This window comes from Gymnoscopelus braueri, assembly GCF_963280865.1.
Source record: "Gymnoscopelus braueri genome assembly, chromosome: 23".
NCBI lineage: Eukaryota > Metazoa > Chordata > Actinopteri > Myctophiformes > Myctophidae > Gymnoscopelus > Gymnoscopelus braueri.
In genome coordinates this window covers 30,665,053-30,692,816 of record NC_137625.1, presented here as the reverse complement: position 1 = coordinate 30,692,816, position 27,764 = coordinate 30,665,053, and positions in this window count along the sequence as shown.

Genomic DNA, 27,764 nt, shown 5'->3' with positions numbered 1-27,764 from the left:
GCCAGAGAGACTGGGGGCCTGGCTGAACAAGGGCAAAATAAAGTAATAGTGCTATGTGTTAATTCAAAAAGCAAGTCCACACGCACATACATAATGATCTATAACAATATGTCCCATCTAGTTGTTTCTGTGGCATTTCCCATGTGGATTTTATCCATCCTTATTTTTTTGGCTCCATCTAGACTAGAGGATGGCCAAGTGTATTCAACAGCCCCACATCCTCCACAGTACATGAACCTGGCTGAAATTCTGATCTGCACAGTAAATCCACTCTCCCAATATATATAATTTACCTTATAAACCCAGCCCGGCTAGCTCCTGCTCAGTCGCTATAGACTGAGCGTGAGACTCTTTTAATCTCAGGGTCGTGGTTTCGAACAAGAGCAGACTAAGTACAGAGTGATAGTTTACTAAGTATCGACGGTTTAAGTGGTTAAATGTGTGAAAATACACAGTAACATGAATCCAACATCTATGAAAAAGGTTTAATCTGCAACACAATTTGGTTTTGTATTTTGTTCAAATGTGTGTTTGTAATTCTGAGACAGGAGGAGCCACCTTCCGAGCCGCCTCTAGATGGGGTTGTTTACCACATGCAAGCAGCCCGGCTAGCTCAGTCGGTAGAGCATGAGACTCTTAATCTCAGGGTCGTGGGTTCGAGCCCCACGTTGGGCTCAACATTTATGTTTGAAAGCCAGAGAGACTGGGGACCTGGCTGAACAAGGGCAAAAGAAAGAATGGAATGCAGAAATGCTCGCTCTATCTCAATGATATCAGTTCCAAACATTGGAACTATAGCCCTTGTGGTCCGCTTTGCGGCGAGATCAAAGCGTGTCATAACTCTCTCTCTCTATGGGTGTGGGCCTATCATGGTATGGTTAACAGCCCCCCCTAGCAGTTAATGTAAGCTTCGTTTGAGTCCCAATCCAAGGTTGTTGTGTTGGTTTTGGGGGAAAGTCATTTTTTATCATGATCATTGTTGTTGTTTAGTTTAGTTTAGTTTAGTTTGTTTGGTGGTTTTGTGTTTTGTTCAAATGTGTGTTTGTAATTCTGAGACCGGAGGAGCCACCTTCCGAGGCGGCTCTAGATGGGGCTGTTTACCACAGTCAGCCCGGCTAGCTCAGTCGGTACAGCATGAGACTCTTAATCTCAGGGTCGTGGGTTCGAGCCCCACGTTGGGCGCAACATTTATGTTTGGAAGCCAGAGAGACTGGGGGCCTGGCTGAACAAGGGCAAAATAAAGTAATAGTGCTATGTGTTAATTCAAAAAGCAAGTCCACACGCACATACATAATGATCTATAACAATATGTCCCATCTAGTTGTTTCTGTGGCATTTCCCATGTGGATTTTATCCATCCTTATTTTTTTGGCTCCATCTAGACTAGAGGATGGCCAAGTGTATTCAACAGCCCCACATCCTCCACAGTACATGAACCTGGCTGAAATTCTGATCTGCACAGTAAATCCACTCTCCCAATATATATAATTTACCTTATAAACCCAGCCCGGCTAGCTCCTGCTCAGTCGCTATAGACTGAGCGTGAGACTCTTTTAATCTCAGGGTCGTGGGTTCGAACAAGAGCAGACTAAGTACAGAGTGATAGTTTACTAAGTATCGACGGTTTAAGTGGTTAAATGTGTGAAAATACACAGTAACATGAATCCAACATCTATGAAAAAGGTTTAATCTGCAACACAATTTGGTTTTGTATTTTGTTCAAATGTGTGTTTGTAATTCTGAGACAGGAGGAGCCACCTTCCGAGCCGCCTCTAGATGGGGCTGTTTACCACATGCAAGCAGCCCGGCTAGCTCAGTCGGTAGAGCATGAGACTCTTAATCTCAGGGTCGTGGGTTCGAGCCCCACGTTGGGCTCAACATTTATGTTTGAAAGCCAGAGAGACTGGGGACCTGGCTGAACAAGGGCAAAAGAAAGAATGGAATGCAGAAATGCTCGCTCTATCTCAATGATATCAGTTCCAAACATTGGAACTATAGCCCTTGTGGTCCGCTTTGCGGCGAGATCAAAGCGTGTCATAACTCTCTCTCTCTATGGGTGTGGGCCTATCATGGTATGGTTAACAGCCCCCCCTAGCAGTTAATGTAAGCTTCGTTTGAGTCCCAATCCAAGGTTGTTGTGTTGGTTTTGGGGGAAAGTCATTTTTTATCATGATCATTGTTGTTGTTTAGTTTAGTTTAGTTTAGTTTAGTTTGTTTGGTGGTTTTGTGTTTTGTTCAAATGTGTGTTTGTAATTCTGAGACCGGAGGAGCCACCTTCCGAGGCGGCTCTAGATGGGGCTGTTTACCACAGTCAGCCCGGCTAGCTCAGTCGGTAGAGCATGAGACTCTTAATCTCAGGGTCGTGGGTTCGAGCCCCACGTTGGGCGCAACATTTATGTTTGGAAGCCAGAGAGACTGGGGGCCTGGCTGAACAAGGGCAAAATAAAGTAATAGTGCTATGTGTTAATTCAAAAAGCAAGTCCACACGCACATACATAATGATCTATAACAATATGTCCCATCTAGTTGTTTCTGTGGCATTTCCCATGTGGATTTTATCCATCCTTATTTTTTTGGCTCCATCTAGACTAGAGGATGGCCAAGTGTATTCAACAGCCCCACATCCTCCACAGTACATGAACCTGGCTGAAATTCTGATCTGCACAGTAAATCCACTCTCCCAATATATATAATTTACCTTATAAACCCAGCCCGGCTAGCTCCTGCTCAGTCGCTATAGACTGAGCGTGAGACTCTTTTAATCTCAGGGTCGTGGGTTCGAACAAGAGCAGACTAAGTACAGAGTGATAGTTTACTAAGTATCGACGGTTTAAGTGGTTAAATGTGTGAAAATACACAGTAACATGAATCCAACATCTATGAAAAAGGTTTAATCTGCAACACAATTTGGTTTTGTATTTTGTTCAAATGTGTGTTTGTAATTCTGAGACAGGAGGAGCCACCTTCCGAGCCGCCTCTAGATGGGGCTGTTTACCACATGCAAGCAGCCCGGCTAGCTCAGTCGGTAGAGCATGAGACTCTTAATCTCAGGGTCGTGGGTTCGAGCCCCACGTTGGGCTCAACATTTATGTTTGAAAGCCAGAGAGACTGGGGACCTGGCTGAACAAGGGCAAAAGAAAGAATGGAATGCAGAAATGCTCGCTCTATCTCAATGATATCAGTTCCAAACATTGGAACTATAGCCCTTGTGGTCCGCTTTGCGGCGAGATCAAAGCGTGTCATAACTCTCTCTCTCTATGGGTGTGGGCCTATCATGGTATGGTTAACAGCCCCCCCTAGCAGTTAATGTAAGCTTCGTTTGAGTCCCAATCCAAGGTTGTTGTGTTGGTTTTGGGGGAAAGTCATTTTTTATCATGATCATTGTTGTTGTTTAGTTTAGTTTAGTTTAGTTTAGTTTGTTTGGTGGTTTTGTGTTTTGTTCAAATGTGTGTTTGTAATTCTGAGACCGGAGGAGCCACCTTCCGAGGCGGCTCTAGATGGGGCTGTTTACCACAGTCAGCCAGGCTAGCTCAGTCGGTAGAGCATGAGACTCTTAATCTCAGGGTCGTGGGTTCGAGCCCCACGTTGGGCGCAACATTTATGTTTGGAAGCCAGAGAGACTGGGGGCCTGGCTGAACAAGGGCAAAATAAAGTAATAGTGCTATGTGTTAATTCAAAAAGCAAGTCCACACGCACATACATAATGATCTATAACAATATGTCCCATCTAGTTGTTTCTGTGGCATTTCCCATGTGGATTTTATCCATCCTTATTTTTTTGGCTCCATCTAGACTAGAGGATGGCCAAGTGTATTCAACAGCCCCACATCCTCCACAGTACATGAACCTGGCTGAAATTCTGATCTGCACAGTAAATCCACTCTCCCAATATATATAATTTACCTTATAAACCCAGCCCGGCTAGCTCCTGCTCAGTCGCTATAGACTGAGCGTGAGACTCTTTTAATCTCAGGGTCGTGGGTTCGAACAAGAGCAGACTAAGTACAGAGTGATAGTTTACTAAGTATCGACGGTTTAAGTGGTTAAATGTGTGAAAATACACAGTAACATGAATCCAACATCTATGAAAAAGGTTTAATCTGCAACACAATTTGGTTTTGTATTTTGTTCAAATGTGTGTTTGTAATTCTGAGACAGGAGGAGCCACCTTCCGAGCCGCCTCTAGATGGGGCTGTTTACCACATGCAAGCAGCCCGGCTAGCTCAGTCGGTAGAGCATGAGACTCTTAATCTCAGGGTCGTGGGTTCGAGCCCCACGTTGGGCTCAACATTTATGTTTGAAAGCCAGAGAGACTGGGGACCTGGCTGAACAAGGGCAAAAGAAAGAATGGAATGCAGAAATGCTCGCTCTATCTCAATGATATCAGTTCCAAACATTGGAACTATAGCCCTTGTGGTCCGCTTTGCGGCGAGATCAAAGCGTGTCATAACTCTCTCTCTCTATGGGTGTGGGCCTATCATGGTATGGTTAACAGCCCCCCCTAGCAGTTAATGTAAGCTTCGTTTGAGTCCCAATCCAAGGTTGTTGTGTTGGTTTTGGGGGAAAGTCATTTTTTATCATGATCATTGTTGTTGTTTAGTTTAGTTTAGTTTAGTTTAGTTTGTTTGGTGGTTTTGTGTTTTGTTCAAATGTGTGTTTGTAATTCTGAGACCGGAGGAGCCACCTTCCGAGGCGGCTCTAGATGGGGCTGTTTACCACAGTCAGCCCGGCTAGCTCAGTCGGTAGAGCATGAGACTCTTAATCTCAGGGTCGTGGGTTCGAGCCCCACGTTGGGCGCAACATTTATGTTTGGAAGCCAGAGAGACTGGGGGCCTGGCTGAACAAGGGCAAAATAAAGTAATAGTGCTATGTGTTAATTCAAAAAGCAAGTCCACACGCACATACATAATGATCTATAACAATATGTCCCATCTAGTTGTTTCTGTGGCATTTCCCATGTGGATTTTATCCATCCTTATTTTTTTGGCTCCATCTAGACTAGAGGATGGCCAAGTGTATTCAACAGCCCCACATCCTCCACAGTACATGAACCTGGCTGAAATTCTGATCTGCACAGTAAATCCACTCTCCCAATATATATAATTTACCTTATAAACCCAGCCCGGCTAGCTCCTGCTCAGTCGCTATAGACTGAGCGTGAGACTCTTTTAATCTCAGGGTCGTGGGTTCGAACAAGAGCAGACTAAGTACAGAGTGATAGTTTACTAAGTATCGACGGTTTAAGTGGTTAAATGTGTGAAAATACACAGTAACATGAATCCAACATCTATGAAAAAGGTTTAATCTGCAACACAATTTGGTTTTGTATTTTGTTCAAATGTGTGTTTGTAATTCTGAGACAGGAGGAGCCACCTTCCGAGCCGCCTCTAGATGGGGCTGTTTACCACATGCAAGCAGCCCGGCTAGCTCAGTCGGTAGAGCATGAGACTCTTAATCTCAGGGTCGTGGGTTCGAGCCCCACGTTGGGCTCAACATTTGTGTTTGAAAGCCAGAGAGACTGGGGACCTGGCTGAACAAGGGCAAAAGAAAGAATGGAATGCAGAAATGCTCGCTCTATCTCAATGATATCAGTTCCAAACATTGGAACTATAGCCCTTGTGGTCCGCTTTGCGGCGAGATCAAAGCGTGTCATAACTCTCTCTCTCTATGGGTGTGGGCCTATCATGGTATGGTTAACAGCCCCCCCTAGCAGTTAATGTAAGCTTCGTTTGAGTCCCAATCCAAGGTTGTTGTGTTGGTTTTGGGGGAAAGTCATTTTTTATCATGATCATTGTTGTTGTTTAGTTTAGTTTAGTTTAGTTTAGTTTAGTTTAGTTTAGTTTGGTGGTTTTGTGTTTTGTTCAAATGTGTGTTTGTAATTCTGAGACCGGAGGAGCCACCTTCCGAGGCGGCTCTAGATGGGGCTGTTTACCACAGTCAGCCCGGCTAGCTCAGTCGGTAGAGCATGAGACTCTTAATCTCAGGGTCGTGGGTTCGAGCCCCACGTTGGGCGCAACATTTATGTTTGGAAGCCAGAGAGACTGGGGGCCTGGCTGAACAAGGGCAAAATAAAGTAATAGTGCTATGTGTTAATTCAAAAAGCAAGTCCACACGCACATACATAATGATCTATAACAATATGTCCCATCTAGTTGTTTCTGTGGCATTTCCCATGTGGATTTTATCCATCCTTATTTTTTTGGCTCCATCTAGACTAGAGGATGGCCAAGTGTATTCAACAGCCCCACATCCTCCACAGTACATGAACCTGGCTGAAATTCTGATCTGCACAGTAAATCCACTCTCCCAATATATATAATTTACCTTATAAACCCAGCCCGGCTAGCTCCTGCTCAGTCGCTATAGACTGAGCGTGAGACTCTTTTAATCTCAGGGTCGTGGTTTCGAACAAGAGCAGACTAAGTACAGAGTGATAGTTTACTAAGTATCGACGGTTTAAGTGGTTAAATGTGTGAAAATACACAGTAACATGAATCCAACATCTATGAAAAAGGTTTAATCTGCAACACAATTTGGTTTTGTATTTTGTTCAAATGTGTGTTTGTAATTCTGAGACAGGAGGAGCCACCTTCCGAGCCGCCTCTAGATGGGGCTGTTTACCACATGCAAGCAGCCCGGCTAGCTCAGTCGGTAGAGCATGAGACTCTTAATCTCAGGGTCGTGGGTTCGAGCCCCACGTTGGGCTCAACATTTATGTTTGAAAGCCAGAGAGACTGGGGACCTGGCTGAACAAGGGCAAAAGAAAGAATGGAATGCAGAAATGCTCGCTCTATCTCAATGATATCAGTTCCAAACATTGGAACTATAGCCCTTGTGGTCCGCTTTGCGGCGAGATCAAAGCGTGTCATAACTCTCTCTCTCTATGGGTGTGGGCCTATCATGGTATGGTTAACAGCCCCCCCTAGCAGTTAATGTAAGCTTCGTTTGAGTCCCAATCCAAGGTTGTTGTGTTGGTTTTGGGGGAAAGTCATTTTTTATCATGATCATTGTTGTTGTTTAGTTTAGTTTAGTTTAGTTTAGTTTAGTTTAGTTTGTTTGGTGGTTTTGTGTTTTGTTCAAATGTGTGTTTGTAATTCTGAGACCGGAGGAGCCACCTTCCGAGGCGGCTCTAGATGGGGCTGTTTACCACAGTCAGCCCGGCTAGCTCAGTCGGTAGAGCATGAGACTCTTAATCTCAGGGTCGTGGGTTCGAGCCCCACGTTGGGCGCAACATTTATGTTTGGAAGCCAGAGAGACTGGGGGCCTGGCTGAACAAGGGCAAAATAAAGTAATAGTGCTATGTGTTAATTCAAAAAGCAAGTCCACACGCACATACATAATGATCTATAACAATATGTCCCATCTAGTTGTTTCTGTGGCATTTCCCATGTGGATTTTATCCATCCTTATTTTTTTGGCTCCATCTAGACTAGAGGATGGCCAAGTGTATTCAACAGCCCCACATCCTCCACAGTACATGAACCTGGCTGAAATTCTGATCTGCACAGTAAATCCACTCTCCCAATATATATAATTTACCTTATAAACCCAGCCCGGCTAGCTCCTGCTCAGTCGCTATAGACTGAGCGTGAGACTCTTTTAATCTCAGGGTCGTGGGTTCGAACAAGAGCAGACTAAGTACAGAGTGATAGTTTACTAAGTATCGACGGTTTAAGTGGTTAAATGTGTGAAAATACACAGTAACATGAATCCAACATCTATGAAAAAGGTTTAATCTGCAACACAATTTGGTTTTGTATTTTGTTCAAATGTGTGTTTGTAATTCTGAGACAGGAGGAGCCACCTTCCGAGCCGCCTCTAGATGGGGCTGTTTACCACATGCAAGCAGCCCGGCTAGCTCAGTCGGTAGAGCATGAGACTCTTAATCTCAGGGTCGTGGGTTCGAGCCCCACGTTGGGCTCAACATTTATGTTTGAAAGCCAGAGAGACTGGGGACCTGGCTGAACAAGGGCAAAAGAAAGAATGGAATGCAGAAATGCTCGCTCTATCTCAATGATATCAGTTCCAAACATTGGAACTATAGCCCTTGTGGTCCGCTTTGCGGCGAGATCAAAGCGTGTCATAACTCTCTCTCTCTATGGGTGTGGGCCTATCATGGTATGGTTAACAGCCCCCCCTAGCAGTTAATGTAAGCTTCGTTTGAGTCCCAATCCAAGGTTGTTGTGTTGGTTTTGGGGGAAAGTCATTTTTTATCATGATCATTGTTGTTGTTTAGTTTAGTTTAGTTTAGTTTAGTTTAGTTTAGTTTGTTTGGTGGTTTTGTGTTTTGTTCAAATGTGTGTTTGTAATTCTGAGACCGGAGGAGCCACCTTCCGAGGCGCCTCTAGATGGGGCTGTTTACCACAGTCAGCCCGGCTAGCTCAGTCGGTAGAGCATGAGACTCTTAATCTCAGGGTCGTGGGTTCGAGCCCCACGTTGGGCGCAACATTTATGTTTGAAAGCCAGAGAGACTGGGGGCCTGGCTGAACAAGGGCAAAATAAAGTAATAGTGCTACGTGTTAATTCAAAAAGCAAGTCCACACGCACATACATAATGATCTATAACAATATGTCCCATCTAGTTGTTTCTGTGGCATTTCCCATGTGGATTTTATCCATCCTTATTTTTTTGGCTCCATCTAGACTAGAGGATGGCCAAGTGTATTCAACAGCCCCACATCCTCCACAGTACATGAACCTGGCTGAAATTCTGATCTGCACAGTAAATCCACTCTCCAAATATATATAATTTACCTTATAAACCCAGCCCGGCTAGCTCCTGCTCAGTCGCTATAGACTGAGCGTGAGACTCTTTTAATCTCAGGGTCGTGGGTTCGAACAAGAGCAGACTAAGTACAGAGTGATAGTTTACTAAGTATCGACGGTTTAAGTGGTTAAATGTGTGAAAATACACAGTAACATGAATCCAACATCTATGAAAAAGGTTTAATCTGCAACACAATTTGGTTTTGTATTTTGTTCAAATGTGTGTTTGTAATTCTGAGACAGGAGGAGCCACCTTCCGAGCCGCCTCTAGATGGGGCTGTTTACCACATGCAAGCAGCCCGGCTAGCTCAGTCGGTAGAGCATGAGACTCTTAATCTCAGGGTCGTGGGTTCGAGCCCCACGTTGGGCTCAACATTTATGTTTGAAAGCCAGAGAGACTGGGGACCTGGCTGAACAAGGGCAAAAGAAAGAATGGAATGCAGAAATGCTCGCTCTATCTCAATGATATCAGTTCCAAACATTGGAACTATAGCCCTTGTGGTCCGCTTTGCGGCGAGATCAAAGCGTGTCATAACTCTCTCTCTCTATGGGTGTGGGCCTATCATGGTATGGTTAACAGCCCCCCCTAGCAGTTAATGTAAGCTTCGTTTGAGTCCCAATCCAAGGTTGTTGTGTTGGTTTTGGGGGAAAGTCATTTTTTATCATGATCATTGTTGTTGTTTAGTTTAGTTTAGTTTAGTTTAGTTTAGTTTGTTTGGTGGTTTTGTGTGTTGTTCAAATGTGTGTTTGTAATTCTGAGACCGGAGTAGCCACCTTCCGAGGCGGCTCTAGATGGGGCTGTTTACCACAGTCAGCCCGGCTAGCTCAGTCGGTAGAGCATGAGACTCTTAATCTCAGGGTCGTGGGTTCGAGCCCCACGTTGGGTTCAACATTTATGTTTGAAAGCCAGAGAGACTGGGGACCTGGCTGAACAAGGGCAAAAGAAAGAATGGAATGCAGAAATGCTCGCTCTATCTCAATGATATCAGTTCCAAACATTGGAACTATAGCCCTTGTGGTCCGCTTTGCGGCGAGATCAAAGCGTGTCATAACTCTCTCTCTCTATGGGTGTGGGCCTATCATGGTATGGTTAACAGCCCCCTAGCAGTTAATGTAAGCTTCGTTTGAGTCCCAATCCAAGGTTGTTGTGTTGGTTTTGGGGGAAAGTCATTTTTTTTTTTTTTTTTTTTTTACTAAATTTTTATCCCGCGATTTTGTAACCCTATTTTTTACACCCAGTGCTAATTGTCTATGTAATCCTGGGCACTACCTTCCCTCTGCCAACCTAGGGAGGCCAGGGCCGAGCTCATGCCTCCTTCAATGCATGAGAGCCAACTGACCTTCTTGTCACCTGACAGGGGAGAGTTTCCCTGGTTGGACGTAGCGCGTGGAAGGAACACGTTATTCCAACCAGTTCCCTTCCCCTCCATCAGGCGCCCCGGCTGGCCAGGGGGAGGCAGTATAGTGACCAGGATTACTGCATGTTTTTGTGAGGGTACCTACCCTAGGAGACACGGGGAGAACATACAAACTCCACACAGAAAGGCCCTTTCGCCAACCCCACCTAGGGTATGGGCACTGATGACGCGGAGGAGAGAACACGCCCCCAGCGCCCACAGCTTCCCCTGCGGGAATCGAACCCAGGACCTTCTAGCTGTGAGGCGACAGCACTACCGACTGTGCCACCGTGCCCCGGAAAGTCATTTTTTATCATGATCATTGTTGTTGTTTAGTTTAGTTTAGTTTAGTTTAGTTTAGTTTAGTTTAGTTTGGTGGTTTTGTGTTTTGTTCAAATGTGTGTTTGTAATTCTGAGACCGGAGGAGCCACCTTCCGAGGCGGCTCTAGATGGGGCTGTTTACCACAGTCAGCCCGGCTAGCTCAGTCGGTAGAGCATGAGACTCTTAATCTCAGGGTCGTGGGTTCGAGCCCCACGTTGGGCGCAACATTTATGTTTGAAAGCCTGGGGGCCTGGCTGAACAAGGGCAAAATAAAGTAATAGTGCTATGTGTTAATTCAAAAAGCAAGTCCACACGCACATACATAATGATCTATAACAATATGTCCCATCTAGTTGTTTCTGTGGCATTTCCCATGTGGATTTTATCCATCCTTATTTTTTTGGCTCCATCTAGACTAGAGGATGGCCAAGTGTATTCAACAGCCCCACATCCTCCACAGTACATGAACCTGGCTGAAATTCTGATCTGCACAGTAAATCCACTCTCCCAATATATATAATTTACCTTATAAACCCAGCCCGGCTAGCTCCTGCTCAGTCGCTATAGACTGAGCGTGAGACTCTTTTAATCTCAGGGTCGTGGGTTCGAACAAGAGCAGACTAAGTACAGAGTGATAGTTTACTAAGTATCGACGGTTTAAGTGGTTAAATGTGTGAAAATACACAGTAACATGAATCCAACATCTATGAAAAAGGTTTAATCTGCAACACAATTTGGTTTTGTATTTTGTTCAAATGTGTGTTTGTAATTCTGAGACAGGAGGAGCCACCTTCCGAGCCGCCTCTAGATGGGGCTGTTTACCACATGCAAGCAGCCCGGCTAGCTCAGTCGGTAGAGCATGAGACTCTTAATCTCAGGGTCGTGGGTTCGAGCCCCACGTTGGGCTCAACATTTATGTTTGAAAGCCAGAGAGACTGGGGACCTGGCTGAACAAGGGCAAAAGAAAGAATGGAATGCAGAAATGCTCGCTCTATCTCAATGATATCAGTTCCAAACATTGGAACTATAGCCCTTGTGGTCCGCTTTGCGGCGAGATCAAAGCGTGTCATAACTCTCTCTCTCTATGGGTGTGGGCCTATCATGGTATGGTTAACAGCCCCCCCTAGCAGTTAATGTAAGCTTCGTTTGAGTCCCAATCCAAGGTTGTTGTGTTGGTTTTGGGGGAAAGTCATTTTTTATCATGATCATTGTTGTTGTTTAGTTTAGTTTAGTTTAGTTTAGTTTGTTTGGTGGTTTTGTGTTTTGTTCAAATGTGTGTTTGTAATTCTGAGACCGGAGGAGCCACCTTCCGAGGCGGCTCTAGATGGGGCTGTTTACCACAGTCAGCCCGGCTAGCTCAGTCGGTAGAGCATGAGACTCTTAATCTCAGGGTCGTGGGTTCGAGCCCCACGTTGGGCGCAACATTTATGTTTGGAAGCCAGAGAGACTGGGGGCCTGGCTGAACAAGGGCAAAATAAAGTAATAGTGCTATGTGTTAATTCAAAAAGCAAGTCCACACGCACATACATAATGATCTATAACAATATGTCCCATCTAGTTGTTTCTGTGGCATTTCCCATGTGGATTTTATCCATCCTTATTTTTTTGGCTCCATCTAGACTAGAGGATGGCCAAGTGTATTCAACAGCCCCACATCCTCCACAGTACATGAACCTGGCTGAAATTCTGATCTGCACAGTAAATCCACTCTCCCAATATATATAATTTACCTTATAAACCCAGCCCGGCTAGCTCCTGCTCAGTCGCTATAGACTGAGCGTGAGACTCTTTTAATCTCAGGGTCGTGGGTTCGAACAAGAGCAGACTAAGTACAGAGTGATAGTTTACTAAGTATCGACGGTTTAAGTGGTTAAATGTGTGAAAATACACAGTAACATGAATCCAACATCTATGAAAAAGGTTTAATCTGCAACACAATTTGGTTTTGTATTTTGTTCAAATGTGTGTTTGTAATTCTGAGACAGGAGGAGCCACCTTCCGAGCCGCCTCTAGATGGGGCTGTTTACCACATGCAAGCAGCCCGGCTAGCTCAGTCGGTAGAGCATGAGACTCTTAATCTCAGGGTCGTGGGTTCGAGCCCCACGTTGGGCTCAACATTTATGTTTGAAAGCCAGAGAGACTGGGGACCTGGCTGAACAAGGGCAAAAGAAAGAATGGAATGCAGAAATGCTCGCTCTATCTCAATGATATCAGTTCCAAACATTGGAACTATAGCCCTTGTGGTCCGCTTTGCGGCGAGATCAAAGCGTGTCATAACTCTCTCTCTCTATGGGTGTGGGCCTATCATGGTATGGTTAACAGCCCCCCCTAGCAGTTAATGTAAGCTTCGTTTGAGTCCCAATCCAAGGTTGTTGTGTTGGTTTTGGGGGAAAGTCATTTTTTATCATGATCATTGTTGTTGTTTAGTTTAGTTTAGTTTAGTTTAGTTTGTTTGGTGGTTTTGTGTTTTGTTCAAATGTGTGTTTGTAATTCTGAGACCGGAGGAGCCACCTTCCGAGGCGGCTCTAGATGGGGCTGTTTACCACAGTCAGCCCGGCTAGCTCAGTCGGTAGAGCATGAGACTCTTAATCTCAGGGTCGTGGGTTCGAGCCCCACGTTGGGCGCAACATTTATGTTTGGAAGCCAGAGAGACTGGGGGCCTGGCTGAACAAGGGCAAAATAAAGTAATAGTGCTATGTGTTAATTCAAAAAGCAAGTCCACACGCACATACATAATGATCTATAACAATATGTCCCATCTAGTTGTTTCTGTGGCATTTCCCATGTGGATTTTATCCATCCTTATTTTTTTGGCTCCATCTAGACTAGAGGATGGCCAAGTGTATTCAACAGCCCCACATCCTCCACAGTACATGAACCTGGCTGAAATTCTGATCTGCACAGTAAATCCACTCTCCCAATATATATAATTTACCTTATAAACCCAGCCCGGCTAGCTCCTGCTCAGTCGCTATAGACTGAGCGTGAGACTCTTTTAATCTCAGGGTCGTGGGTTCGAACAAGAGCAGACTAAGTACAGAGTGATAGTTTACTAAGTATCGACGGTTTAAGTGGTTAAATGTGTGAAAATACACAGTAACATGAATCCAACATCTATGAAAAAGGTTTAATCTGCAACACAATTTGGTTTTGTATTTTGTTCAAATGTGTGTTTGTAATTCTGAGACAGGAGGAGCCACCTTCCGAGCCGCCTCTAGATGGGGCTGTTTACCACATGCAAGCAGCCCGGCTAGCTCAGTCGGTAGAGCATGAGACTCTTAATCTCAGGGTCGTGGGTTCGAGCCCCACGTTGGGCTCAACATTTATGTTTGAAAGCCAGAGAGACTGGGGACCTGGCTGAACAAGGGCAAAAGAAAGAATGGAATGCAGAAATGCTCGCTCTATCTCAATGATATCAGTTCCAAACATTGGAACTATAGCCCTTGTGGTCCGCTTTGCGGCGAGATCAAAGCGTGTCATAACTCTCTCTCTCTATGGGTGTGGGCCTATCATGGTATGGTTAACAGCCCCCCCTAGCAGTTAATGTAAGCTTCGTTTGAGTCCCAATCCAAGGTTGTTGTGTTGGTTTTGGGGGAAAGTCATTTTTTATCATGATCATTGTTGTTGTTTAGTTTAGTTTAGTTTAGTTTAGTTTAGTTTGTTTGGTGGTTTTGTGTTTTGTTCAAATGTGTGTTTGTAATTCTGAGACCGGAGGAGCCACCTTCCGAGGCGCCTCTAGATGGGGCTGTTTACCACAGTCAGCCCGGCTAGCTCAGTCGGTAGAGCATGAGACTCTTAATCTCAGGGTCGTGGGTTCGAGCCCCACGTTGGGCGCAACATTTATGTTTGAAAGCCAGAGAGACTGGGGGCCTGGCTGAACAAGGGCAAAATAAAGTAATAGTGCTACGTGTTAATTCAAAAAGCAAGTCCACACGCACATACATAATGATCTATAACAATATGTCCCATCTAGTTGTTTCTGTGGCATTTCCCATGTGGATTTTATCCATCCTTATTTTTTTGGCTCCATCTAGACTAGAGGATGGCCAAGTGTATTCAACAGCCCCACATCCTCCACAGTACATGAACCTGGCTGAAATTCTGATCTGCACAGTAAATCCACTCTCCAAATATATATAATTTACCTTATAAACCCAGCCCGGCTAGCTCCTGCTCAGTCGCTATAGACTGAGCGTGAGACTCTTTTAATCTCAGGGTCGTGGGTTCGAACAAGAGCAGACTAAGTACAGAGTGATAGTTTACTAAGTATCGACGGTTTAAGTGGTTAAATGTGTGAAAATACACAGTAACATGAATCCAACATCTATGAAAAAGGTTTAATCTGCAACACAATTTGGTTTTGTATTTTGTTCAAATGTGTGTTTGTAATTCTGAGACAGGAGGAGCCACCTTCCGAGCCGCCTCTAGATGGGGCTGTTTACCACATGCAAGCAGCCCGGCTAGCTCAGTCGGTAGAGCATGAGACTCTTAATCTAAGGGTCGTGGGTTCGAGCCCCACGTTGGGCTCAACATTTGTGTTTGAAAGCCAGAGAGACTGGGGACCTGGCTGAACAAGGGCAAAAGAAAGAATGGAATGCAGAAATGCTCGCTCTATCTCAATGATATCAGTTCCAAACATTGGAACTATAGCCCTTGTGGTCCGCTTTGCGGCGAGATCAAAGCGTGTCATAACTCTCTCTCTCTATGGGTGTGGGCCTATCATGGTATGGTTAACAGCCCCCCCTAGCAGTTAATGTAAGCTTCGTTTGAGTCCCAATCCAAGGTTGTTGTTTTGGTTTTGGGGGAAAGTCATTTTTTATCATGATCATTGTTGTTGTTTAGTTTAGTTTAGTTTAGTTTAGTTTAGTTTGTTTGGTGGTTTTGTGTGTTGTTCAAATGTGTGTTTGTAATTCTGAGACCGGAGGAGCCACCTTCCGAGGCGGCTCTAGATGGGGCTGTTTACCACAGTCAGCCCGGCTAGCTCAGTCGGTAGAGCATGAGACTCTTAATCTCAGGGTCGTGGGTTCGAGCCCCACATTGGGCGCAACATTTATGTTTGGAAGCCAGAGAGACTGGGGGCCTGGCTGAACAAGGGCAAAATAAAGTAATAGTGCTATGTGTTAATTCAAAAAGCAAGTCCACACGCACATACATAATGATCTATAACAATATGTCCCATCTAGTTGTTTCTGTGGCATTTCCCATGTGGATTTTATCCATCCTTATTTTTTTGGCTCCATCTAGACTAGAGGATGGCCAAGTGTATTCAACAGCCCCACATCCTCCACAGTACATGAACCTGGCTGAAATTCTGATCTGCACAGTAAATCCACTCTCCCAATATATATAATTTACCTTATAAACCCAGCCCGGCTAGCTCCTGCTCAGTCGCTATAGACTGAGCGTGAGACTCTTTTAATCTCAGGGTCGTGGGTTCGAACAAGAGCAGACTAAGTACAGAGTGATAGTTTACTAAGTATCGACGGTTTAAGTGGTTAAATGTGTGAAAATACACAGTAACATGAATCCAACATCTATGAAAAAGGTTTAATCTGCAACACAATTTGGTTTTGTATTTTGTTCAAATGTGTGTTTGTAATTCTGAGACAGGAGGAGCCACCTTCCGAGCCGCCTCTAGATGGGGCTGTTTACCACATGCAAGCAGCCCGGCTAGCTCAGTCGGTAGAGCATGAGACTCTTAATCTCAGGGTCGTGGGTTCGAGCCCCACGTTGGGCTCAACATTTATGTTTGAAAGCCAGAGAGACTGGGGACCTGGCTGAACAAGGGCAAAAGAAAGAATGCAATGCAGAAATGCTCGCTCTATCTCAATGATATCAGTTCCAAACATTGGAACTATAGCCCTTGTGGTCCGCTTTGCGGCGAGATCAAAGCGTGTCATAACTCTCTCTCTCTATGGGTGTGGGCCTATCATGGTATGGTTAACAGCCCCCCCTAGCAGTTAATGTAAGCTTCGTTTGAGTCCCAATCCAAGGTTGTTGTGTTGGTTTTGGGGGAAAGTCATTTTTTATCATGATCATTGTTGTTGTTTAGTTTAGTTTAGTTTAGTTTAGTTTAGTTTGTTTGGTGGTTTTGTGTTTTGTTCAAATGTGTGTTTGTAATTCTGAGACCGGAGGAGCCACCTTCCGAGGCGCCTCTAGATGGGGCTGTTTACCACAGTCAGCCCGGCTAGCTCAGTCGGTAGAGCATGAGACTCTTAATCTCAGGGTCGTGGGTTCGAGCCCCACGTTGGGCGCAACATTTATGTTTGAAAGCCAGAGAGACTGGGGGCCTGGCTGAACAAGGGCAAAATAAAGTAATAGTGCTACGTGTTAATTCAAAAAGCAAGTCCACACGCACATACATAATGATCTATAACAATATGTCCCATCTAGTTGTTTCTGTGGCATTTCCCATGTGGATTTTATCCATCCTTATTTTTTTGGCTCCATCTAGACTAGAGGATGGCCAAGTGTATTCAACAGCCCCACATCCTCCACAGTACATGAACCTGGCTGAAATTCTGATCTGCACAGTAAATCCACTCTCCAAATATATATAATTTACCTTATAAACCCAGCCCGGCTAGCTCCTGCTCAGTCGCTATAGACTGAGCGTGAGACTCTTTTAATCTCAGGGTCGTGGGTTCGAACAAGAGCAGACTAAGTACAGAGTGATAGTTTACTAAGTATCGACGGTTTAAGTGGTTAAATGTGTGAAAATACACAGTAACATGAATCCAACATCTATGAAAAAGGTTTAATCTGCAACACAATTTGGTTTTGTATTTTGTTCAAATGTGTGTTTGTAATTCTGAGACAGGAGGAGCCACCTTCCGAGCCGCCTCTAGATGGGGCTGTTTACCACATGCAAGCAGCCCGGCTAGCTCAGTCGGTAGAGCATGAGACTCTTAATCTAAGGGTCGTGGGTTCGAGCCCCACGTTGGGCTCAACATTTGTGTTTGAAAGCCAGAGAGACTGGGGACCTGGCTGAACAAGGGCAAAAGAAAGAATGGAATGCAGAAATGCTCGCTCTATCTCAATGATATCAGTTCCAAACATTGGAACTATAGCCCTTGTGGTCCGCTTTGCGGCGAGATCAAAGCGTGTCATAACTCTCTCTCTCTATGGGTGTGGGCCTATCATGGTATGGTTAACAGCCCCCCCTAGCAGTTAATGTAAGCTTCGTTTGAGTCCCAATCCAAGGTTGTTGTTTTGGTTTTGGGGGAAAGTCATTTTTTATCATGATCATTGTTGTTGTTTAGTTTAGTTTAGTTTAGTTTAGTTTAGTTTGTTTGGTGGTTTTGTGTGTTGTTCAAATGTGTGTTTGTAATTCTGAGACCGGAGTAGCCACCTTCCGAGGCGGCTCTAGATGGGGCTGTTTACCACAGTCAGCCCGGCTAGCTCAGTCGGTAGAGCATGAGACTCTTAATCTCAGGGTCGTGGGTTCGAGCCCCACGTTGGGTTCAACATTTATGTTTGAAAGCCAGAGAGACTGGGGACCTGGCTGAACAAGGGCAAAAGAAAGAATGGAATGCAGAAATGCTCGCTCTATCTCAATGATATCAGTTCCAAACATTGGAACTATAGCCCTTGTGGTCCGCTTTGCGGCGAGATCAAAGCGTGTCATAACTCTCTCTCTCTATGGGTGTGGTCCTATCATGGTATGGTTAACAGCCCCCCCTAGCAGTTAATGTAAGCTTCGTTTGAGTCCCAATCCAAGGTTGTTGTGTTGGTTTTGGGGGAAAGTCATTTTTTATCATGATCATTGTTGTTGTTTTGTTTAGTTTAGTTTAGTTTAGTTTAGTTTAGTTTGTTTGGTGGTTTTGTGTTTTGTTCAAATGTGTGTTTGTAATTCTGAGACCGGAGGAGCCACCTTCCGAGGCGCCTCTAGATGGGGCTGTTTACCACAGTCAGCCCGGCTAGCTCAGTCGGTAGAGCATGAGACTCTTAATCTCAGGGTCGTGGGTTCGAGCCCCACGTTGGGCGCAACATTTATGTTTGGAAGCCAGAGAGACTGGGGGCCTGGCTGAACAAGGGCAAAATAAAGTAATAGTGCTATGTGTTAATTCAAAAAGCAAGTCCACACGCACATACATAATGATCTATAACAATATGTCCCATCTAGTTGTTTCTGTGGCATTTCCCATGTGGATTTTATCCATCCTTATTTTTTTGGCTCCATCTAGACTAGAGGATGGCCAAGTGTATTCAACAGCCCCACATCCTCCACAGTACATGAACCTGGCTGAAATTCTGATCTGCACAGTAAATCCACTCTCCCAATATATATAATTTACCTTATAAACCCAGCCCGGCTAGCTCCTGCTCAGTCGCTATAGACTGAGCGTGAGACTCTTTTAATCTCAGGGTCGTGGGTTCGAACAAGAGCAGACTAAGTACAGAGTGATAGTTTACTAAGTATCGACGGTTTAAGTGGTTAAATGTGTGAAAATACACAGTAACATGAATCCAACATCTATGAAAAAGGTTTAATCTGCAACACAATTTGGTTTTGTATTTTGTTCAAATGTGTGTTTGTAATTCTGAGACAGGAGGAGCCACCTTCCGAGCCGCCTCTAGATGGGGCTGTTTACCACATGCAAGCAGCCCGGCTAGCTCAGTCGGTAGAGCATGAGACTCTTAATCTCAGGGTCGTGGGTTCGAGCCCCACGTTGGGCTCAACATTTATGTTTGAAAGCCAGAGAGACTGGGGACCTGGCTGAACAAGGGCAAAATAAAGTAATAGTGCTATGTGTTAATTCAAAAAGCAAGTCCACACGCGCATACATAATGATCTATAACAATATGTCCCATCTAGTTGTTTCTGTGGCATTTCCCATGTGGATTTTATCCATCCTTATTTTTTTGGCTCCATCTAGACTAGAGGATGGCCAAGTGTATTCAACAGCCCCACATCCTCCACAGTACATGAACCTGGCTGAAATTCTGATCTGCACAGTAAATCCACTCTCCCAATATATATAATTTACCTTATAAACCCAGCCCGGCTAGCTCCTGCTCAGTCGCTATAGACTGAGCGTGAGACTCTTTTAATCTCAGGGTCGTGGGTTCGAACAAGAGCAGACTAAGTACAGAGTGATAGTTTACTAAGTATCGACGGTTTAAGTGGTTAAATGTGTGAAAATACACAGTAACATGAATCCAACATCTATGAAAAAGGTTTAATCTGCAACACAATTTGGTTTTGTATTTTGTTCAAATGTGTGTTTGTAATTCTGAGACAGGAGGAGCCACCTTCCGAGCCGCCTCTAGATGGAGCTGTTTACCACATACAAGCAGCCCGGCTAGCTCAGTCGGTAGAGCATGAGACTCTTAATCTCAGGGTCGTGGGTTCGAGCCCCACGTTGGGCTCAACATTTATGTTTGAAAGCCAGAGAGACTGGGGACCTGGCTGAACAAGGGCAAAAGAAAGAATGGAATGCAGAAATGCTCGCTCTATCTCAATGATATCAGTTCCAAACATTGGAACTATAGCCCTTGTGGTCCGCTTTGCGGCGAGATCAAAGCGTGTCATAACTCTCTCTCTCTATGGGTGTGGGCCTATCATGGTATGGTTAACAGCCCCCCCTAGCAGTTAATGTAAGCTTCGTTTGAGTCCCAATCCAAGGTTGTTGTGTTGGTTTTGGGGGAAAGTAATTTTTTATCATGATCATTGTTGTTTAGTTTAGTTTAGTTTAGTTTAGTTTAGTTTAGTTTAGTTTAGTTTAGTTTAGTTTAGTTTGTTTGGTGGTTTTGTGTTTTGTTCAAATGTGTGTTTGTAATTCTGAGACCGGAGGAGCCACCTTCCGAGGCGGCTCTAGATGGGGCTGTTTACCACAGTCAGCCCGGCTAGCTCAGTCGGTAGAGCATGAGACTCTTAATCTCAGGGTCGTGGGTTCGAGCCCCACGTTGGGCGCAACATTTATGTTTGAAAGCCTGGGGGCCTGGCTGAACAAGGGCAAAATAAAGTAATAGTGCTATGTGTTAATTCAAAAAGCAAGTCCACACGCACATACATAATGATCTATAACAATATGTCCCATCTAGTTGTTTCTGTGGCATTTCCCATGTGGATTTTATCCATCCTTATTTTTTTGGCTCCATCTAGACTAGAGGATGGCCAAGTGTATTCAACAGCCCCACATCCTCCACAGTACATGAACCTGGCTGAAATTCTGATCTGCACAGTAAATCCACTCTCCCAATATATATAATTTACCTTATAAACCCAGCCCGGCTAGCTCCTGCTCAGTCGCTATAGACTGAGCGTGAGACTCCTTTAATCTCAGGGTCGTGGGTTCGAACAAGAGCAGACTAAGTACAGAGTGATAGTTTACTAAGTATCGACGGTTTAAGTGGTTAAATGTGTGAAAATACACAGTAACATGAATCCAACATCTATGAAAAAGGTTTAATCTGCAACACAATTTGGTTTTGTATTTTGTTCAAATGTGTGTTTGTAATTCTGAGACAGGAGGAGCCACCTTCCGAGCCGCGTCTAGATGGGGCTTTTTACCACATGCAAGCAGCCCGGCTAGCTCAGTCGGTAGAGCATGAGACTCTTAATCTCAGGGTCGTGGGTTCGAGCCCCACGTTGGGCTCAACATTTAGATTTGAAAGCCAGAGAGACTGGGGACCTGGCTGAACAAGGGCAAAATAAAGTAATAGTGCTATGTGTTAATTCAAAAAGCAAGTCCACACGCGCATACATAATGATCTATAACAATATGTCCCATCTAGTTGTTTCTGTGGCATTTCCCATGTGGATTTTATCCATCCTTATTTTTTTGGCTCCATCTAGACTAGAGGATGGCCAAGTGTATTCAACAGCCCCACATCCTCCACAGTACATGAACCTGGCTGAAATTCTGATCTGCACAGTAAATCCACTCTCCCAATATATATAATTTACCTTATAAACCCAGCCCGGCTAGCTCCTGCTCAGTCGCTATAGACTGAGCGTGAGACTCTTTTAATCTCAGGGTCATGGGTTCGAACAAGAGCAGACTAAGTACAGAGTGATAGTTTACTAAGTATCGACGGTTTAAGTGGTTAAATGTGTGAAAATACACAGTAACATGAATCCAACATCTATGAAAAAGGTTTAATCTGCAACACAATTTGGTTTTGTATTTTGTTCAAATGTGTGTTTGTAATTCTGAGACAGGAGGAGCCACCTTCCGAGGCGGCTCTAGATGGGGCTGTTTACCACAGTCAGCCCGGCTAGCTCAGTCGGTAGAGCATGAGACTCTTAATCTCAGGGTCGTGGGTTCGAGCCCCACGTTGGGCGCAACATTTATGTTTGAAAGCCTGGGGGCCTGGCTGAACAAGGGCAAAATAAAGTAATAGTGCTATGTGTTAATTCAAAAAGCAAGTCCACACGCACATACATAATGATCTATAACAATATGTCCCATCTAGTTGTTTCTGTGGCATTTCCCATGTGGATTTTATCCATCCTTATTTTTTTGGCTCCATCTAGACTAGAGGATGGCCAAGTGTATTCAACAGCCCCACATCCTCCACAGTACATGAACCTGGCTGAAATTCTGATCTGCACAGTAAATCCACTCTCCCAATATATATAATTTACCTTATAAACCCAGCCCGGCTAGCTCCTGCTCAGTCGCTATAGACTGAGCGTGAGACTCCTTTAATCTCAGGGTCGTGGGTTCGAACAAGAGCAGACTAAGTACAGAGTGATAGTTTACTAAGTATCGACGGTTTAAGTGGTTAAATGTGTGAAAATACACAGTAACATGAATCCAACATCTATGAAAAAGGTTTAATCTGCAACACAATTTGGTTTTGTATTTTGTTCAAATGTGTGTTTGTAATTCTGAGACAGGAGGAGCCACCTTCCGAGCCGCCTCTAGATGGGGCTGTTTACCACATGCAAGCAGCCCGGGTAGCTCAGTCGGTAGAGCATGAGACTCTTAATCTCAGGGTCGTGGGTTCGAGCCCCACGTTGGGCTCAACATTTATGTTTGAAAGCCAGAGAGACTGGGGACCTGGCTGAACAAGGGCAAAATAAAGTAATAGTGCTATGTGTTAATTCAAAAAGCAAGTCCACACGCGCATACATAATGATCTATAACAATATGTCCCATCTAGTTGTTTCTGTGGCATTTCCCATGTGGATTTTATCCATCCTTATTTTTTTGGCTCCATCTAGACTAGAGGATGGCCAAGTGTATTCAACAGCCCCACATCCTCCACAGTACATGAACCTGGCTGAAATTCTGATCTGCACAGTAAATCCACTCTCCCAATATATATAATTTACCTTATAAACCCAGCCCGGCTAGCTCCTGCTCAGTCGCTATAGACTGAGCGTGAGACTCTTTTAATCTCAGGGTCATGGGTTCGAACAAGAGCAGACTAAGTACAGAGTGATAGTTTACTAAGTATCGACGTTTTAAGTGGTTAAATGTGTGAAAATACACAGTAACATGAATCCAACATCTATGAAAAAGGTTTAATCTGCAACACAATTTGGTTTTGTATTTTGTTCAAATGTGTGTTTGTAATTCTGAGACAGGAGGAGCCACCTTCCGAGGCGGCTCTAGATGGGGCTGTTTACCACAGTCAGCCCGGCTAGCTCAGTCGGTAGAGCATGAGACTCTTAATCTCAGGGTCGTGGGTTCGAGCCCCACGTTGGGCTCAACATTTATGTTTGAAAGCCAGAGAGACTGGGGACCTGGCTGAACAAGGGCAAAATAAAGTAATAGTGCTATGTGTTAATTCAAAAAGCAAGTCCACACGCGCATACATAATGATCTATAACAATAATGTCCCATCTAGTTGTTTCTGTGGCATTTCCCATGTGGATTTTATCCATCCTTATTTTTTTGGCTCCATCTAGACTAGAGGATGGCCAAGTGTATTCAACAGCCCCACATCCTCCACAGTACATGAACCTGGCTGAAATTCTGATCTGCACAGTAAATCCACTCTCCCAATATATATAATTTACCTTATAAACCCAGCCCGGCTAGCTCCTGCTCAGTCGCTATAGACTGAGCGTGAGACTCTTTTAATCTCAGGGTCGTGGGTTCGAACAAGAGCAGACTAAGTACAGAGTGATAGTTTACTAAGTATCGACGGTTTAAGTGGTTAAATGTGTTAAAATACACAGTAACATGAATCCAACATCTATGAAAAAGGTTTAATCTGCAACACAATTTGGTTTTGTATTTTGTTCAAATGTGTGTTTGTAATTCTGAGACAGGAGGAGCCACCTTCCGAGCCGCCTCTAGATGGGGCTGTTTACCACATGCAAGCAGCCCGGCTAGCTCAGTCGGTAGAGCATGAGACTCTTAATCTCAGGGTCGTGGGTTCGAGCCCCACGTTGGGCTCAACATTTATGTTTGAAAGCCAGAGAGACTGGGGACCTGGCTGAACAAGGGCAAAAGAAAGAATGGAATGCAGAAATGCTCGCTCTATCTCAATGATATCAGTTCCAAACATTGGAACTATAGCCCTTGTGGTCCGCTTTGCGGCGAGATCAAAGCGTGTCATAACTCTCTCTCTCTATGGGTGTGGGCCTATCATGGTATGGTTAACAGCCCCCTAGCAGTTAATGTAAGCTTCGTTTGAGTCCCAATCCAAGGTTGTTGTGTTGGTTTTGGGGGAAAGTCATTTTTTATCATGATCATTGTTGTTGTTTAGTTTAGTTTAGTTTAGTTTAGTTTAGTTTGGTGGTTTTGTGTTTTGTTCAAATGTGTGTTTGTAATTCTGAGACCGGAGGAGCCACCTTCCGAGGCGGCTCTAGATGGGGCTGTTTACCACAGTCAGCCCGGCTAGCTCAGTCGGTAGAGCATGAGACTCTTAATCTCAGGGTCGTGGGTTCGAGCCCCACGTTGGGCGCAACATTTATGTTTGAAAGCCTGGGGGCCTGGCTGAACAAGGGCAAAATAAAGTAATAGTGCTATGTGTTAATTCAAAAAGCAAGTCCACACGCACATACATAATGATCTATAACAATATGTCCCATCTAGTTGTTTCTGTGGCATTTCCCATGTGGATTTTATCCATCCTTATTTTTTTGGCTCCATCTAGACTAGAGGATGGCCAAGTGTATTCAACAGCCCCACATCCTCCACAGTACATGAACCTGGCTGAAATTCTGATCTGCACAGTAAATCCACTCTCCCAATATATATAATTTACCTTATAAACCCAGCCCGGCTAGCTCCTGCTCAGTCGCTATAGACTGAGCGTGAGACTCTTTTAATCTCAGGGTCGTGGGTTCGAACAAGAGCAGACTAAGTACAGAGTGATAGTTTACTAAGTATCGACGGTTTAAGTGGTTAAATGTGTGAAAATACACAGTAACATGAATCCAACATCTATGAAAAAGGTTTAATCTGCAACACAATTTGGTTTTGTATTTTGTTCAAATGTGTGTTTGTAATTCTGAGACAGGAGGAGCCACCTTCCGAGCCGCCTCTAGATGGGGCTGTTTACCACATGCAAGCAGCCCGGCTAGCTCAGTCGGTAGAGCATGAGACTCTTAATCTCAGGGTCGTGGGTTCGAGCCCCACGTTGGGCTCAACATTTATGTTTGAAAGCCAGAGAGACTGGGGACCTGGCTGAACAAGGGCAAAAGAAAGAATGGAATGCAGAAATGCTCGCTCTATCTCAATGATATCAGTTCCAAACATTGGAACTATAGCCCTTGTGGTCCGCTTTGCGGCGAGATCAAAGCGTGTCATAACTCTCTCTCTCTATGGGTGTGGGCCTATCATGGTATGGTTAACAGCCCCCCCTAGCAGTTAATGTAAGCTTCGTTTGAGTCCCAATCCAAGGTTGTTGTGTTGGTTTTGGGGGAAAGTCATTTTTTATCATGATCATTGTTGTTGTTTAGTTTAGTTTAGTTTAGTTTAGTTTGTTTGGTGGTTTTGTGTTTTGTTCAAATGTGTGTTTGTAATTCTGAGACCGGAGGAGCCACCTTCCGAGGCGGCTCTAGATGGGGCTGTTTACCGCAGTCAGCCCGGCTAGCTCCTGCAGTAACTTCTTTGTCTCTTCTGGGCAGCCAATCATGGTCCTGCAGTCACTGCTTGTGGTCCTTAACTCCCTGCTGGATTTTCTGGTTCACTGACCAGTTAAATCTTTCCCCCAACTCCCGGACCCGCCCCCGTCAGCAGCGGCAAATCTCGGTCCTGTATTTATTGTTTCACTGACCAGTTAAATCTTTCCCCCAAGACTCCCAGACTCCATTCCTAGTTGAGGAAGAAGGAGGAGCATGGTGAAACAGCACAGAAATGATTAAATAAAAATAAAGATTGATTTGATTGATTTTTACACTTTGTCAGCTTGTTCTTTTGTCATTCCATGGTACATCATGATCTAGTAATTTTATTCGTTTTTTTTACATAACCTGCAGTCCATTTGGAAATTAGTTGGCTGTTCATTGCAAGAGGAAGTTACAATCTTTTCTATTTTGATTATCTTACTGCCTTCAAAGTACCCAGGCTGTGCTCCAGTATTTTATTTATTGTGGGTAATGTATTTGAGAACAGCAAAACCGATCATGTATGAGTTTATAGCCCTGAAACATGACTGTCATATCGTGACCGACCGTCATGGATGAGCTCAACTTGGTATTTAAACTTTCTCCCTTTTTGGTCCGTACATCTACATGAACGTTCATATTCCAAATATAAAGTACTTACCCCATGGCTACGGATTTTACAATTATGTACGTTTCCTCAGAAGTACCCGAATATTCTGAATTGTTAAATAAAAAGCATTTTAATCCGATTGGTGGCCATTTTCCCCTTATTTTCTTCATATGCTTTCAGTTACGTGACCCTATCGGCTGGCAGGTGTATTGCACTCTGGTACATCATAACTCTATGAGAAAATGGCCACCGATCGGATATTTTAATCCGATCGGTGGCTTTTTATTGAATAATACGGAAAATACGGGTACTTATTGAGGGCCCGTACATAATTGTAACATGTGTGGCCATGAGCTAAGCACTTTATTTTTGAAATCTGAACGTGTATATAGATGTATGGAGCAAAAAGGGAGAAAGTGCAAACACCAGGTTGAAGTTCATCCATGACCGATCTGCTGTTTGTGGTAGCCGGCTACAGTGCCTCCCCGAACCGAATCCACAGACAGCCAATCCGTGTCCCAAGAGAAACCACGCGGCTGATAGAGTAAACAACAACAGAGCCCATCCCCCAATACCTGAGTGTACTCCATAGAGTAATAATATATCAGTCTAGGCCTACTGTACAGCCACATCACCTCCCCCCACATAACAGCAACTCGGCAAGATCTTTTTCCACTCTGGCTGAGTGGAAGGCTGAACAAGCAGCCAAAGGGTATGGGGAAAAAAAGGGACTATGATCGGATCCCACCGGCCAAATAGAGGGGTTACTTTATATTACTTTGTATTTTATGTTATATAATATAATGCATAATATTGTTGTCAGGCAGACAACAATATCTAAATTAACGCCCTACTTGATCATACTACAGTGTTACACAAAAGCAAGATCCAAAAGCTCTAAAGCTTGTAGATCTTCTACTTTTGCTATTTTAGAATTTAGGCAAGAGATAATATTTTTTATACATGCTAAATTGCTGCTATACGAAAACGTATTGTTACTGTTTATTTTTATTTTTAATAATGTCACTGACATCGGAAGGTGTACAGTATATAATTTGTACTTTTACTATTTACAAGCTAAAAAGCACAATATGTGTACAAGCTAAAAAGCACATGCTAAAACTACCTCAAAATGTAGAGTTGTATTTTATGTTATATTGTTGCTGTCAGGCAGAAATCTCATCTAAATTAACACCCTACTTGATCATACTACAGTGTTACACAAAAACTTGTAGCTCTGCTACTTTTGTTACTTTAGAATTGTTATCCTTAAAAGTAACAGTTTTGGACATAATGAGGTTTCCACCTGACAGACAATATATTTTGTACATGCAAAATTGCTGCTATACGAAAACGTATTGTTACTGCACTGTTTCTTATTTTTATTTTCATTTGTAATAAAATGTCACTGACATCACAAGGTATTCTTCATTTTATGTATGGTCCAGTAGGCTATATTATTAATTCATATCAGTCACTGTATTCCAGTGGGGCAAGGCAGCCTACTGTAAGTCTTAAACAAAATAGATGTTGCATTAATAAATATATATAAAACATTTATCCATATTAAACCTCAACAGTGAGTCAGTGGGTGACCGTCATGGATTTACTTCAACCTGGTGTTTGCACTTTCTCCATTTTTTTTTTACCCGT